The sequence below is a fragment of the Mobula hypostoma genome, chromosome 1 (assembly GCF_963921235.1).
Source record: "Mobula hypostoma chromosome 1, sMobHyp1.1, whole genome shotgun sequence".
Taxonomy (NCBI): domain Eukaryota; kingdom Metazoa; phylum Chordata; class Chondrichthyes; order Myliobatiformes; family Myliobatidae; genus Mobula; species Mobula hypostoma.
This window is the reverse complement of record NC_086097.1, coordinates 50,094,292-50,109,671: the sequence shown is the minus strand read 5'-3', so window position 1 is coordinate 50,109,671 and position 15,380 is coordinate 50,094,292. Positions and strand designations below refer to the sequence as shown.

Genomic DNA, 15,380 nt, shown 5'->3' with positions numbered 1-15,380 from the left:
TTCCTACAAATTGATCTAAATTTATTACAATTGTTTAACACAAGATAATTGATTGCATAATTACTCACCCCCTTCAAGTCAATATTTAGTAGATGCACCTTTGGGAGCAATTAAAGCTTTGAGTCTGTGTATACAGGTCTCTATCAGCTTTGCAAACCTGGATACTGCAATTCTTCCCCATTCTTCTTTACAAAACTGCTCAAGCTCTGTCAGGTTGCATGGGGATCGTGAGTGAACAGCCCTTTCCAGGTCCGGTCAAAAATTCTCAGCTGGATTGAGATCTGGATTCTGACAGCCACACCAGGACATTAACTTTGTTGTTTTTAAGCCATGCCCGTGTAGCTTTGGCTTTATGCTTAGGGTCATTATCCTGCTAGAAAACAAATCTCCCAAATTGTAGATTTCTTGCAGACTGCATCAGGTTTACCTCCAGGAGTTCCCTGTATTTTGCTGTATTCATTCCCACAGCATGATGCACCCACCACCATGCTTTACAGTAGGGATGGTGTGTTTTTGATGATGTGTGATGTTAGTGTTTAGACTGATAGCTATAAATCTCAATTTTGGTTTCATCAGACACTGGAACCCTCTTCCAGCTGACTTCAGAGTCCCCCCATATGCCTTCTGGCAAATCCTAGCTGAGATTTAATGTGAGTTTTTTTTTCAGCAGTGCTTTCTCTTTACCACTCTCCCATAAATCTGTGACTGGTGAAGCACATGGGCAGAAGTTACTGTATGTGTAGTCTCTCCCATCTCAGACACTGAAGCTCGAAACTCTAGGGTTGCCATAGGTCTCCTGGTAGCGTACCTCACGAGTCCCCTTCTTGCATGGTCACTCCGTTTTTGAGGATGGCCTGCTCTAGGCAAATTTACAGCTGTGCCATATTCTTTCCATTTCTTGATGATTGACTTAACTGTACCCAAGGAATATTCAGTGACTGAAATTTTCTTGTATCCATCTCCTGACTTGTACTTTTCAATAATCCTTTCATGGAGTTGTTTGAGAGTTCCTGTATCTTCATGTATAGTTTTGCCAGGATACTGACTTAGCAGCAGGTGAACCTTCCAGATACAGGTGTATTTTTATTACAATCTATTGAAACATGACTGCACACAGGTGATAACCATTTAACTAAGATGTGATTTCTAAAACCAATTGTCTGCAGCAGTGATGATTTGGTGTGTCATATTAAAGGGGGTGAATACTTATGCAATCAATTATATTGTGTTTTATATGTATAATTAATTTAGATCACTTTGTAAAGATTTGTTTTCACCTTGACATGAAAAAGTCTTTTTCTGTTGATCAGTGTCAAAAAAGCCAAATTTAATCATTAAGCTGAATTTAGTCACCCCTAATTCTTCTGAATTCTTGTGAATACAGGCCTAGAGCCATCAAAACCTCTCTTCAGATGACAAACCATTCAATCCTGGAATCATTTTCGGGAATCTCCTTTGAACCCTCTCCATTTTCAGCACGTCTCTTTTTAAAGATGAGGGGCCCAAACCTGCTCACAATACTCCCAGTGAGGCCTCACCATATCTTTATAAAGTTACATCCTTACTTTTATATTCTATTCCTCTTGAAATGAATGCTAACATTGCACTTGCCTTCCTCATCACAGAATCAACTTACAAATTAACCTTTAGGGACTCTTGCACATGGACTTCCAAGTCCTTTTGCATCTCTTTTTGTATTCTCTTTCCATTTAGAAACTAGCTAACCCTTTCATTTTTTCACCTAAAGTGCATGACCATACATTTCCTGACACCGTATTCCATCTGCCATTTTGTTGCCCATTTAACTAATCTGTCTAAGTCCTTCGGTAGCCTCTCTACTTCCTGAAAACTACCCGACCCTCCACCTATCTTCATATCATCAGCAAATGTTGTAACAAAAGCATCCATTCTATTATCCAAATCATTGACATATTATGTAAAAAGAATTGGACCCGACACAGAACCCTGTGGAATACCACTAGTCACCAGCAGCCAAACAGAAAAGGCTCCCTTTATTCCCAGTCTTTGCCCCCTACCAATCAACCACTGCTTTATCCATGCTAGAATCTTTTCTGTACTACCATGGCAGACGTCCCACCTCTCCTGGAAGTTCCGGGAGTCTCCCGCAAATTGATGGTGCTACCTCCTTGAAATGAGTTTTTGCAGGGTGGGATGTCTGCCATGGGCTCGTAGCTTGTTAAGCAGCCTCTTGTGTGGCAACTTGTCAAAGGCCTTCTGAAAATCTAAGTACACATCATCTGATTCTCCTTGTTTATCCTACTTGTTATTTCTTCAAAGAATTTCAACAGATTTGTCAGGCAAGATTTTCCCTGAGGAAGCCATGCTGACTATGGCCTATTCTATCATGTGCCTCCAAGTACTCTGAGACCTCATCCTTAACAATCGACTCCAACATCTTCCCAGCCACTGAGGTCAGAATAACTGGCCTATACATTCCTTTCTTCTGCCTCTCTCCCTTCTTGTAGAGTGGAGTGACATTTGCAACTTACCAGTCTTATGGAACTATTTCAGAATCTAGTGATTCTTGAAAAATCATTACGAATGCCTCCACGATCTTTTCAGTAACCCCTTTCGGAACTCTTGGATGTACACCATCTGGTCCAGGTGACTTATCTACCTTCAGACTTTCAGTTCCCCAAGGACTTTCTCTCTAGTTATGGTAATTTCACACACTTCATGACCCCTGACTGCTGGAACTTACACCATACGGCAGGAACTTACACCATACCGCTAGTGTCTTTCACAGAGAAGACTGATGCAAGATACCTATTCAGTTCATCTGGTATTTTGTTGTCCCCCATTACTACCTTGCCAGCATTGTTTTCCAGTGATCCTATATCCACTTTCACCTCTCTTTTACAGTGTATGTAAAATAGTTAGTGTAGAGGTTGTGGAGTCAGATGTTATTAAGACCTCACACAAAGTCATGAATCAAAAGTCAGGACGGGTTCGCCGGGCCTGTGCAAACGAGCTAGCTGGAGTGTTTGCTGACATCTTCAACTGCTCCTTGCTTCAGTCTAAGATCCCCTCGTGTTTTAAGAAGGCAACGATAATCCCGGTGCCGAAGAAGAGCAAGGTGGCATGCCTGAATGACTATCGACCTGTGGCTCTGACATCAATTGCTATGAAGTGCTTTGAGCAATTGGTTATGGCACACATCAACCACAGCCTACCGGTCAACCCTGATGCTTTGCAATTTGCCTACCAGAGCAACAGGTCAACGGCAGATGCCATCTCTCTGGCTCTATATTCCTCCTTAGAACACCTGGAGAATAAAGACGTATACGTAAGGCTCCTTTTCATTGACTACAGCTCTGCCTTTAATACCATCATTCCAAATAAACTGATTCCTAAGCTCTGGAACCTGGGACTTAGCACTCAGATCTGCAGCTGGATCTTCAACTTCCTCACAGACAGGACCCAGGCTGTAAAAATAGGGGACAAACTTCCTCTACAATCACTCTGAGCAATGGTGCCCCACAAGGCTGTGTACTCAGCCCCCTGCTGTACTCACTGTACACCCATGATTGTGTAGCCAAGTTTCCATCGACTCAATATATAAGTTTGCTGATGACACAACAATTGTAGGCTGTATCTTGGGTAATGATGAGTTTGAGTACAGAGAGGAAATTAAGAACCTGGTGGCATGGTGCGAAGACAATAACCTATCCCTCAACATCAGCAAGACGAAGGAATTGGTTGTTGACTTCAGAAGGAGTAGCGGACCGCACGACCCAATTTACATCGGTGGTGCGCAAGTGGAACAGGTCGAAAGCTTTAAGTTCCTTGGGGTCAATATCACAAATGACCTGACTTGGTCCAAACAAGCAGAATCCACTGCCGAGAAGGCACACCAGCGCCTTTACTTCCCAAGAAAACTAAAGAAATTTGGCCCGTCCCCTAAAACCCTCACTAATTTTTATAGATGCACCGTAGAATGCATCACAACCTGGTATGGAAGTTGTCCTGTCCAAGACCGGAAGAAACTTCAGAAGATTGTGAACACAGCGCAGCACATCACACAAACTATTCTTCCGTTCTTGGACTCACTTTACACCGCATGCTGTCAGAGCAGTGCTGCCAGGATATCAAGGACATGACCCACCCAGCCAACACACTTTTCGTCCCTCTTCCCTCCGGGAGAAGGCTCAGGAGCTTGAAAACTCATACGGCCAGATTTGGGAACAGCTTCTTTCCAACTGTGATAAGACTGCTGAACGGATCCTAACCCGGATCTGGGCTGTACCCTCCAAATATCTGGACCTGCCTCTCGGTTTTTTTTGCACAACCTTACTTTCCATTTTCTATTTATGATTTATAATTTAAATTTTTAATATTTACTATCGATCTGTACTCTAGGGAGTGGGAAGCGCAGAATCAAATATCGCTGTGATGATTGTACGTTCTAGTATCAATTGTCTGGTGACAATAAAGTATAAAGTATAAAGGTTGAGCATGGTGCTACTAGTATTCTGAGCTGTGTATATTCCAATGCAAGAAGTATTGTTGGAAAGGCATATGAGCTCAGGGCATGGATCAAAATCCTGGAATTATAATATTGTTGGCACTAGTGAGATTTAGTTACAGGAGGGGCAGGACTGGCTGCTCAGTATTGTGGGGTTCCATTGTTTTACACATGACAGTGTGGGAGGGATTAAAGGAGGATAGGTGGTGTTAATAATCAGGGAAAAATGTCACAGCAGTGCTCAGTTAGGACAGAATGGAGATCTCGTTTGGTGAGGTGTTATGTGTGAAACTTAGAAATAAGAAAGCTATGACCACATTAATAAGGCTATAATACAGACCACCCAACAGTCCAAGGGATCTAGAGGAACAAATCTGTAGAGAGATCGCAGACTGTTGCAAGAAATAGGAGGCTGTTATAGCAGCTGATTTTAACTTTCCACATATTAGAAACATACAAACATAGAAAACCGACAGCACAATACAGGCCCTCCAGCCCACAAAGCTGTGCCGAACATGTCCTTACCTTAGAAATTACCTCAGATTACCCATAGCCCTCTATTTTTCTGAGCTCCATGTATCTGTCCAGGAATCTCTTAAAAGACCCTATCGCATACGCCTCCACCACTGTTGCTGGCAGCCCATTCCACGCACTCACCACTCTCTGTGTAAAAAACTTACCCCTGACATCTCCTCTGTACCTACTTCCAAGCATCTTAAAACTGTGTCCTCTTGTGCTAGCCATTTCAGCCCTGGGAAAAAGCATCTGACTATCCACACAACCAATGCTTCTCATCATCTTATACACCTCTATCAGGTCACCTCTCATCCTCCGTCGCTCCAAGGAAAACAGGCTGAGTTCACTCAACCTTTTCTCAAAAGGCATGCTCCCCAATCCAGGCAACATCCTTGTAAATCTCCTTTGCACCGTTTCTATGGTTTCCACATCCTTCCTGTATTGAGGCAACCAGAATTGAGCACAGTACTCCAAGTGGGGTTTGATCAGGGTCCTATATAGCTGCAACATTACCTCTTGGCTCCTAAACTCAGTCCTATGATTGATGAAGGCCAATGCACCGTATGCTTTCTTAACCACAGAGTTAACCTGCGCAGCAACTTTGAGTGTCCTATGGACTCGGACCCCAAGATCTCTCTGATCCTCCACACTGCCAAGAGTCTTACCACTAATACTATATTCCGCCATCATATTTGACCTACCAAAATGAACTCCATCTGCTCCTTCTCAGCCCAGTTTTGCATCCTATCAATGTCCCGCTGTAACCTCTGACAGCCCTCCACACTATCCACAATACCCCCAACCTTTGTGTCATCAGCAAATTTATTAACCCATCCCTCCACTTCCTCATCCAGGTCATTTATAAAAATCACGAAGAGTAGGAGTCCCAGAACAGATCCCTGAGGCACACTACTGGTCACTGACCTCCATGCAGAATACAACAAGCACTTTGCCTTCTGTGGGCAAGCCAGTTCTGGATCCACAAAGCAATGTCCCTTTGGATCCCATGCCTCCTTACTTTCTCAATAAGCCTTACATGGGGTACCTAGTCAAATGCCTTGCTGAAATCCATATACACTACATCTACTGCTCTACCTTCATCAATGTGTTTAGTCACATCCTCAAAAAAATCAATCAGGTTCGTAAGGCATGACCTGTCTTTCACAAAGCCACGCTGACTATTCCTAATCATATTACGCCTCTCCAAGTGTTCATAAATCCTGCCTCTCAGGATCTTCTCCATCAACTTACCAACCACTGAGGTAAGACTTACTGTCTATAATTTCCTGGGCTATCTCTACTCCCTTTTTTGAATAAGGGAACAAGATCCGCAACCCTCCAATCCTCTAGAACCTCTCCCATCCCCATTGATGATGCAAAAATCATCACCAGAGGCTCAGCAATCTTCTTCCTCGCCTCCCACAGTAGCCTGGGTTACATCTTGTCCAGTCCCGCTGACTTATCCAACTTGATGCTTTCCAAAAGCTCCAGCACATCCTTTTTCTTAATATCTACATGTTCAAGCTTTTCAGTCCGCTGAAAATCATCCCTACAATTGCCAAGATCATTTTCTGTAGTGAATACTGAAGCAACGTACTCATTAAGTACCTTTGTTATCTCCTCTGGTTCTATACACACTTTTCCACTGTCACACTTGATTGGCCCTATTCTCTCTTATCTTATCCTCTTGCTCTTCACATACTTTTAGAATGCCTTGGGGTTTTCCTTGATACTATCTGCCAAGGCCTTCTCATGGCCTGTTCTGGCTCTCCAAATTTCATTCTTAAATTCCTTCCTGCTAGCCTTATAATCTTCTAGATCTCTATCATTATCTAGTTTTTTGAACCTTTCATAAGTTCTTCTTTTCTTCTTGACTAGATTTACAACAGCCTTTGTACACCACGGTTCCTGTACCCTACCATGCTTTCCCTGTCTCATTGGAGTGTACCTATGCAGAACTCCACACAAATATCCTCTGAACATTTGCCACATTTCTTCCATACATTTCCCTGAGTACATCTGTTCCCAATTTATGCTTCCAAGTTCCTGCCTGATAACCTCATATTTCCCCTTACTCCAATTAAACGCTTTCCTAACTTGTCTGTTCCTATCCCTCTCCAATGCTATGGTAAAGGAGATAGAATTCTCATCACTATCTCCAAAATGCTCTCCCACTGTGAGATCTGACACCTGACCAGGTTCATTTCCCAATACCAGATCAAGTACAGCCTCTCCTCTTGTAGGTTTATCCACATATTGTGTCAAGGAACCTTCCTGAACACACCTAACAAACTCCACCACATCTAAACCCCTCGCTCTAGGGAGATGCCAATCAATATTTGGGAAATTAAAATTTCCTATCACAACCACCCTGTTATTATTACATCTTTCCAGAATCTGTCTCCCTATCTGCTCCTTGATGTCCCTATTACTATTGGGTGGTCTATAAAAAAACACCCAGTAGGGTTATTGACCCCTTCCTGTTCCTAACTTCCACTCACAGAGACTCCGTAGACAGTCCCTCCATGTCTTCCTCTTTTTCTGCAGCCATGGCACTATCTCTGATCAGCAGTGCCACGCCCCCACCTCTTTTGCCTCGCTCCCTCTCCTTTCTGAAACATCTAAAGCCTGGCACTCGAAGTAACCATCCCTGCCTCTGAGCCATCCAAGTCTCTGTAATGGCCACAACATCATAGCTCCAAGTACCGATCCACACCCTAAGCTCATCCACTTTGTTCATAATACTCCTTGCATTAAAATAGACACATCTCAAACCATCGGTCTGAGCGCGTCCCTTCTCTATCACCTGCCTATCTTCCCTCTTGCAGTGTCTCCGAGCTTTCTCTATTTGTGAGCCAACTGCCTCTTCCTCCGTCTCTTCAGTTTGGTTCCCACCGCCCCCCCCCCCGCAATGCTAGTTTAAACTCTCCCCAATAGCCTTAGCAAACCTCCCTGCCAGGATATTGGTCCCCCTGGGATTCAAGTGCAACCCATCCTTCTTGTACAGGTCACTCCTGCCCCAGAAGAGGTCGCAATGATCCAGAAATCTGAATCTCTGTCCCCTGCTCCAATCTCTCAGCCACGCATTTATCCTCTGCCTCACTCTATTCCTATACTCACTGTCACGTGCCACAGGCAGTAATCCCGAGATTACTACCTTTGTGGTCCTGCTTCCCAACTTCCTTCCTATTTCCCTGTAGTCTGTTTTCAGGACCTCCTCCCTTTTCCTACCTGTATCATTGGTACCAATATGTAGCACAATCTCTGACTGTTCTCCTTTCCACTTCAGGATATCGTGGACGCAGTCAGAAACATCCCGGACCCTGGCACCTGGGAGGCAAAATACGATATTTACTGGGACTCCCATATTCTAAAAGGACTAGATGGGATAGGGTATGGCAGATTGTTCAGGATAGTTTCCTTAATCAGTACATAGAAGTCCCAACAAGAGAATGTGAAATACTTGATCTGCTATTAGGGATTGAGCTAGGGCAGGTGACAGAAGTTTGTGTAGGATAACACTTTGCATCTAGTGATCACAATGCCATTAGCTTCAAAGTAAATATGCAAAAAGATAGGTCTGGTCCATGGGTTGAGATTTTAGATTGGAGAAAAGCCAATTTTGATGGTATCAGAAATGATCCGGCAAGAGTGGATTGGTACAGGCTGTTTTCTAGCAAAGGTGTACTTGGTAAATGGGAGGCCTTCAAAAGTGAAATTTTGAGAGTACAAAGCTTGTATGTGCCTGTCAGAATAAAAGATAAAAATAAGAGGAGTGGGGAACCTTCATTTTCAAGAGATATTTAGGCCCTGGTTAAGAAAAAAAAGGAGGTGCATAGCAGGTATAGGCAGGTAGGAACAAATGAGGCACTATGGAGTACAAGAAATGTAAGGGAACACTTCAGGAAATCAAGAGGGCTAAAAGGCAGCATGAGGTTGACTTAGCGGACAAGGTGAAGGAGAACCCTACAGAATTCAGCAGAAATGTTAAGAGCAAAAGGATTTCAAGGAACAAAATTGGTCCTCTGGAAGATCAGAATGGTAATCCATGTGTGGAGCCAAAAGAAATAGGGAAGATCTTAAATGAATATTTTGTATCTGTATTTACTCAGGAGACAGACACAGAGTCTATAGAAGTCAGGCAAAGCAGCATCAACTTCACAGACCCCATACAGATTGCAAAAGAGGAAGGTATTTGCTGTCCTGAGTCAAATTAGGGTGGATAAATCCCCAGGGAGTTTGTCCCCAGGGTTCCTTTCAACCCTGAAGCAGGCAAGTGCAGAAATTGTCAGAGCCCTAGCAGAGATATTTAAATAATTCTTAGCGACAGGTGAAGTACCAGAGGATTGGAGGATAGCTAATGCTGTTCTGCTGTTCAAGAAAGTCTCTAAGAATATACCAGGAAATTATAGGCTAGTGATCCTGCCACTAGTAGTGGGAAAGTTATTGGAAGGTATTCTAAGGGACAGGATATATAAGTATTTGGATAGACATGGACTGATTAAGGATAGACAGCATAGCTTCATGGGTGGTAGATTGTGTCTAACCAGTCTTATGGAGCTTTTTTGAGGAAGTTACCAGGAAAGTTGATGAAAGCAAGGCAGTGGATGTTGTCTACATGGACTTTAGCAAAGCATTTGACAAGGTCTCACATGGCAGATTGGTCAAGAAGGTTCCGTCGCATTTGGATTTGAGAATGGCTTTGTGGGAGAAACCAGAGAGAGAGGTGGTAGATGGTTATCTCTCTGACTGGAGGCCTGTGACTAGTGGAGTGCCACAGAGATCGGTGCTAGGTCCATTGTTGTTTATCATCTATGTTAACGATCTGGATGATAATGTGGTTAACTAGATCAGCAAATTTGTGAATGTTTGGGGGTGTAGTGGACAGGGAGGAAGGCTATAATGGTTTGCAGTGGGATCTGGACCAACTGAAAAAATGGACAGTTGGAATTTGATAGAGACAGGTGTTGCAGCTAGGTAGGACCAACCAGGGTAGGTCTTATACACTGAACAGTAGGGCACTGAGGAGTGTGGTGGACCAAAGGAATGTGGGAATACATGTCTATAATTAATTGAAAGTGGTGTCACAGGTAGATAGAGTCATAAAGAAAGCTTTCGGCACATTGGCACGTAAATCAAAGTATTGAATACGGGAGATAAGATATTATGTTGAAATTGCACAAGACATTGGTGAGGCCTAATTTGAAGTATTGTGTAGTTTTGGTCACCTGCCTGCAAGAAAAATGTAAATAGCATTGAAAGAGTACAGAGAGAATTTACAAGCATGTTGCAGGGTTTGGAGGACCTGAGTTATAAGGAAAGATTAAATAGAATAGGACTTCATTCCTTGGAACGTAGAAGATTGAGGGGAGATTTGACAGAGGTGTACAAAATTATGAGGGATAGAGATAGGGTGAATGCAAGCAAGCTTTTTCCACTGAGATCAGGTGGGACTACAACCAGAGGTTATGGACTAAGGGTGAAAGGTGAAAAGTTTAAGGGAAACATGAGGGGAATCTTCTTCACTCAGAGGGTCATCAGAGTATGGAACAAGCTGCCAGCACAAGTGGTGCATGCAAGCTAAACTTCAAAATTTGAGAGAAGTTTGGACAGATACATGGATGGTAGGGGTATGGAGGGCTACGGTCCCGGTGTTGATCGATGGGAGTAGACAGTTTAAATGGTTCAGCACTGACTAGATGGGCGGAAGGACCAATTTGCTGTACTTTTCTATGACTCTAATGCTCACTGTCTATAATTTGCAGGATTATTCCTAATACCTTTCCTGAACAAAGGAATAACATTTGTCATCTTCCAATCTTCTGGTACTACTCTTCTGGCCAGTGAGGATGCAAAGATTATCATCAAAGGCAGAGCAATCTCTTCTCCCGTAGTAACTTAGGTTATATCCTGTCCGCCCCAGGGATTTACCTGTCCCAAACATGAGAAAGTCCGCAGATGCTGAGAATCCAAAGCAACACATGTAAAATGCTGGAGGAACTTACCTACCCTCATATTTTCAGAAGTTCCAGCACATCCTCTTTCTTATCATTGACATATTCCAATTTATCAGCCTGCTTTACACTGTCCTCGCATTTGTCAATGTCCCTCTCACTGGTGAATGCTGAAGCTAAGTATTCATTAAGGACCTCCCACTTCTCCTCTGACTCCAGGCACTTATTTCCTCTTTCACTCCTGATCGGTCCTACCCTCACTATAGTTATCCTTTTGTTCTTCATGTACATGTAAAATACCTTGGGTCTTTCCTTAATCCTTCTCACCAAAGCTTTCTCATCCTCCCTTATAGCTCTCCTAAGTCTTTTCTTACGAATGCTCTCTAGAGCCCTGTTTGATCCTTGTTTCTTAAACCTCAAGTATGCTTCTTTCTTCCTCAGTGTTGGTGAGAATCAGTATAAATTTGGTACTTTCATTCAAAATAAGGTTGAGAACACCACATGTGAAGTGGTATTCATTCCTGTATGATGTGACATAACATCTGTCTATCTGAGGTCTCCATCGGTCGGAGTTAACCACGGATATTGCGTCCTAGCCATTTAGATATGCAAGCTTGGGCAGTATGATATGGAGAGCAGGCTGTTGCCCATGTAACAAGCTCCCCCTCTCCACGCATCTGATGAACCTAAAGGAATGGCAGAGACTGATACAGCTTGGTACCAGCAGTGTTGCAGGAGTTGCCAGTCAGCTTTGAACTCAATGTAGGACTGCCTTAGGGATTCCAGCTCCAGATTTTTCCCTTGGAGTTTACTCCCAAAGCTATTCCCATCAATAGGTAAAGCCACAAGGCAGCAGAGGTTTGAGATCAGAGTTTTCCTTCTCCTTGATGAGCTGCCAACCACGCCTGACGAGCCCTATCTGCCTGAAGTGACTGGTTTTAAGGCACCGGCAACCCACCTTTGCCCCTTCTCCTGTCAGTAAAATGGTTCTGTTGGCCTTAGTAGCTAAGCCACACATGAAGGCCAGGAGCTGGACTTGGTTGTTTGAGGCACATGCCATTGGGAGCATTTAATAGGTAGTGGGAGCTTGTTCCCATTACCACCCCCGGCTATAGCAACCTTAAGGAACATCAGTGAGGTATAAAATGTGGAGGGGAAAAAAGTGGACTCCCAGAAGTACAGGAGCGAGGTGGTGTTGCAACAACAGCCTTGCACTTTATGTCAAGTAGGACCAAGGAATTGATTGTGGACTTCAGGAAGGGAAAGTCAAGGGAACACGCACCAGTCATCTTCAAGGGATCAGCAATGAAAAGAGTGATCAGTTTCAAGTTCCTGGATATTAATATCACTTAAGATCTATCCTGGATCCAACATATTTGTGCAATTACAATGAAGGCATGACAGTGGCTTTATTTCATTAGGAGTTTAAGGAGACTTGGTATTTCACTGAAGACTTGCAAATTGTATGGTGGACAGCATTCTAACTGGTTGCATTACCATCTTGTATGGAAGAGCCATTGCACAGAATTGGAAGAAGCAGCAGCAAGTTGTAAGCTCTGACAGCTCCATCAATGGCACTTGCCTCCCCAGCATCAAAGGCACTTTCAAAAGGTGTCATGCATCATTAAGTACCGCCATCAACTAGGTCATGCCCTCTTCTCATTGCTGCCATCAAGGAGCGGGTACTGTAGCCTGAAGACACACACTCAACATTTCAAGAATAGCTTCTTCCCCTCTGCCATCAGATTTCTGAATGGACATTGAACCAAGAACACTACCTCATGATTTCTTTTGCTCTTGTTTTGCTACAAAGAACTATTTCCACTGCTCTTTTAAATGTAAGTTGTGTCATGGTCCAGATCGGGGTCTCTTTAAATTTACTTTGTTTATGTTACGATCCGAACTCTTGACTCTCTGTTTCCTTTGGTTCCCTGTTTTCCCGTGTCACTCGGCCTTGGTGATTAGAGGCAATTTACTCTCGGCTGAACTGGTAGTTTATAGTCTCCGACTTTCAGCTGTTCGGCGCGGGAGCGTCTGCAAAGTCACCAAAGGTACGACGTGCCAATGTCATCTGGCCAGAGCAAGCCTAGTCTCCGCTGGAAGTGAGTGCCGGTAATTCGCCTTTCCTCACCGGAGCAACCCTGTCAAGTTACCTCGCCAAAGCAAGCCTGCAAAGTTTCCTCACCGAGCTGGGTCCGTCAGTTAACCCGCTGGAGGGAATCAAGAACCGCTGTCTACTGTTCCAAGTACCGAGTCAAGTCCTGGTCCTGGCAGCATCCAAGTTCCGAGTCAAATCCCGTCCCTGGCGGCATCCAAGTTCTGAGTCAAGTCCTGACCCTGGCGGTCTGTAATTCCTGTCCTACCCCCCCCCCCGTCTGAATCCCTTCTCTGCCCCTCTCACCTGTAGCCCTCGTCTGCAGCCCTCGCCTGCACCTCAGTCTAGTTCTATCGCCAGAGCTAGATAGGTACTGTCTGGCGTTCTTTCGTGTTGGTCTTGTCTTGTCCTCGCCTCCATGGGGGAAGTCTGGCCGTCTTGCCGTTGCTCCGCGGGGGGTCATGTCTTGTCTTGTCTTGTCCTGGCCTCCGTGGGGTAAGTCAGGCCGTCTTGCCGTTGCCCTGTGGGGGGTCATGTCTTGTCGTGTCTTGTCCTTGCCTCAGTGGGGTAAGTCAGGCCATCTTGCCATTGCCCTGCGGGGGGTCATGAGTCCCGGCCCTACGTCCTGTACCCAAGGAGGGGTCCCAGCTCTCTGTTCTGTGTGTGGGTCCCGGCCCTATGTCCTGTTCCCAAGGAGGGCTTCCGACTCTGTGTTCTGTGTATGTGTCCATGGTTCCATTTACCTGCTCTCCCGAGACCAAGGCTCTGTTTTTCCATGTTCCTCCTCTCCCTAGCCCATGTCATGTCCATGCCTGGTTCTGGGGTCCGAGCCTGGGGCATGACCCAGGTACTGGGTCCTTGCCCAGTCTCTGGCTCGGAGTCCATACCGTAGCCTCTTCATGTCGTCTCTAGTTTTGGGATCCGATTCCGAGTCCTAGCCCAGACCCTTGGTCCCAGCCTAATCGTAGTCCTGAGTCCTTGTCCAGTTCGCTATTTCCTGCTCCTGCTTTGCTCTCCTGGTATCAAACAATAAACTCAATTTATTTAACCTCACAAGATGTGTCTTGCATTTGGGTCCACCCTTGCTCCCTATGCCCCCCCACTGTAACAAGTTGTGCTTCAGTTAGGAGTCAGTTTGAATTCTTTCTTGTAAGATTCCACAAACCAAATGGTCTCTCAGTGTATCATTAAGCCCATTATTGAACTGACAATGCTTAGACAATATCTTCAATTCTGCCATGTATGTTAAAATGGACTCCCCTTCTTTTTGATTCCATTTATGAAACCAAAAGCATTCTGCAATCAATAATGGTTTCAGTTCTAAGTGTTCTTGCATTACTTTCAAGATATCAGTAAAACTCATTTTGTCTGGTTTGGTTGGAGGAGTCAAACTGTATGCTTTTCCACCCAATGCACTCAGCAAAACTTGTACCTGTTTCTCATTAGCTATTCCATTTGCTTTGAAATATTGCTCAAACTGCTCAGTATACATATTCCAGTTACCTTTTGTGGAATAAATCTTTCCAAAGTAGCCAGCTATCTCTGCTTTTTTTTTTAAGAATATTATCACCTGACACTCACTGTTTTTCTCCAAAGAAAAAGAAACATGCGGTGTATTTTTTAACTCAACTCTTTCTCAATGCGCTTTTTAAAAACTTGAATATCTTGCTGCACTTCAACAGGTAGGTAGTTGTTGTGAACGGATCTCTTTCTTTTAGTGCAATAACTCCCCTTAGCACTAATTATCAACCGATAACTTACGTGCATTGATTTGTGGCTTTTTCTGCAAAGTGAATATACAAGTTAACTTCACCACTGTGTATGTCCCTTTATTTATTGATATGTAGTTGTACAAACATAACAGTAGTCACCCCAGATTTGTTTAAAACTTTCTCATTGTCACTGTTATGTTTTGTAAATCCAAAACATAAAACTAATTGGCACGAAAACATGGACCGTCCATAATGTGAGTCTAACTTCATTTTTTCTTACTTTGTAAGGCATGCATGTATCATGTGGTAGCATCATGACAGATGCAATTTGCATACTTTTACATATAACCCATAATGAATTATTTTAAACAAACAATGCTTAATCAACAACATATTTACAATATTACTTAAAAATTAATTATGCAACACTACTAACTACTACGCCTTTGGACTGTGAGAGGAAATCGGATCACCCAGAGGAAACCCACCTGTATCTGAAACTAGGAAATACATTTTCAAGATTAAAGGTCAACCAGATAAAATTGTGATGAGGACTAATAACTTATCGCAGAGGGTTGTAAATCTATTAATTGCTCAGTTGCTAAGGGTAAGATAAA

The 15,380-nt window shown here is 43.7% G+C and overlaps 1 protein-coding gene across 1 annotated transcript in view; it reads left to right on the top strand.

Annotated features, from left to right (window-relative positions):
- Positions 1 to 15,380, top strand: part of LOC134348071 (neuroblast differentiation-associated protein AHNAK-like) — a gene marked incomplete at its 5' end in the record, with an annotated part of 110,259 nt that overhangs the window by 56,438 nt on the left and 38,441 nt on the right. The window lies entirely within an intron of this gene.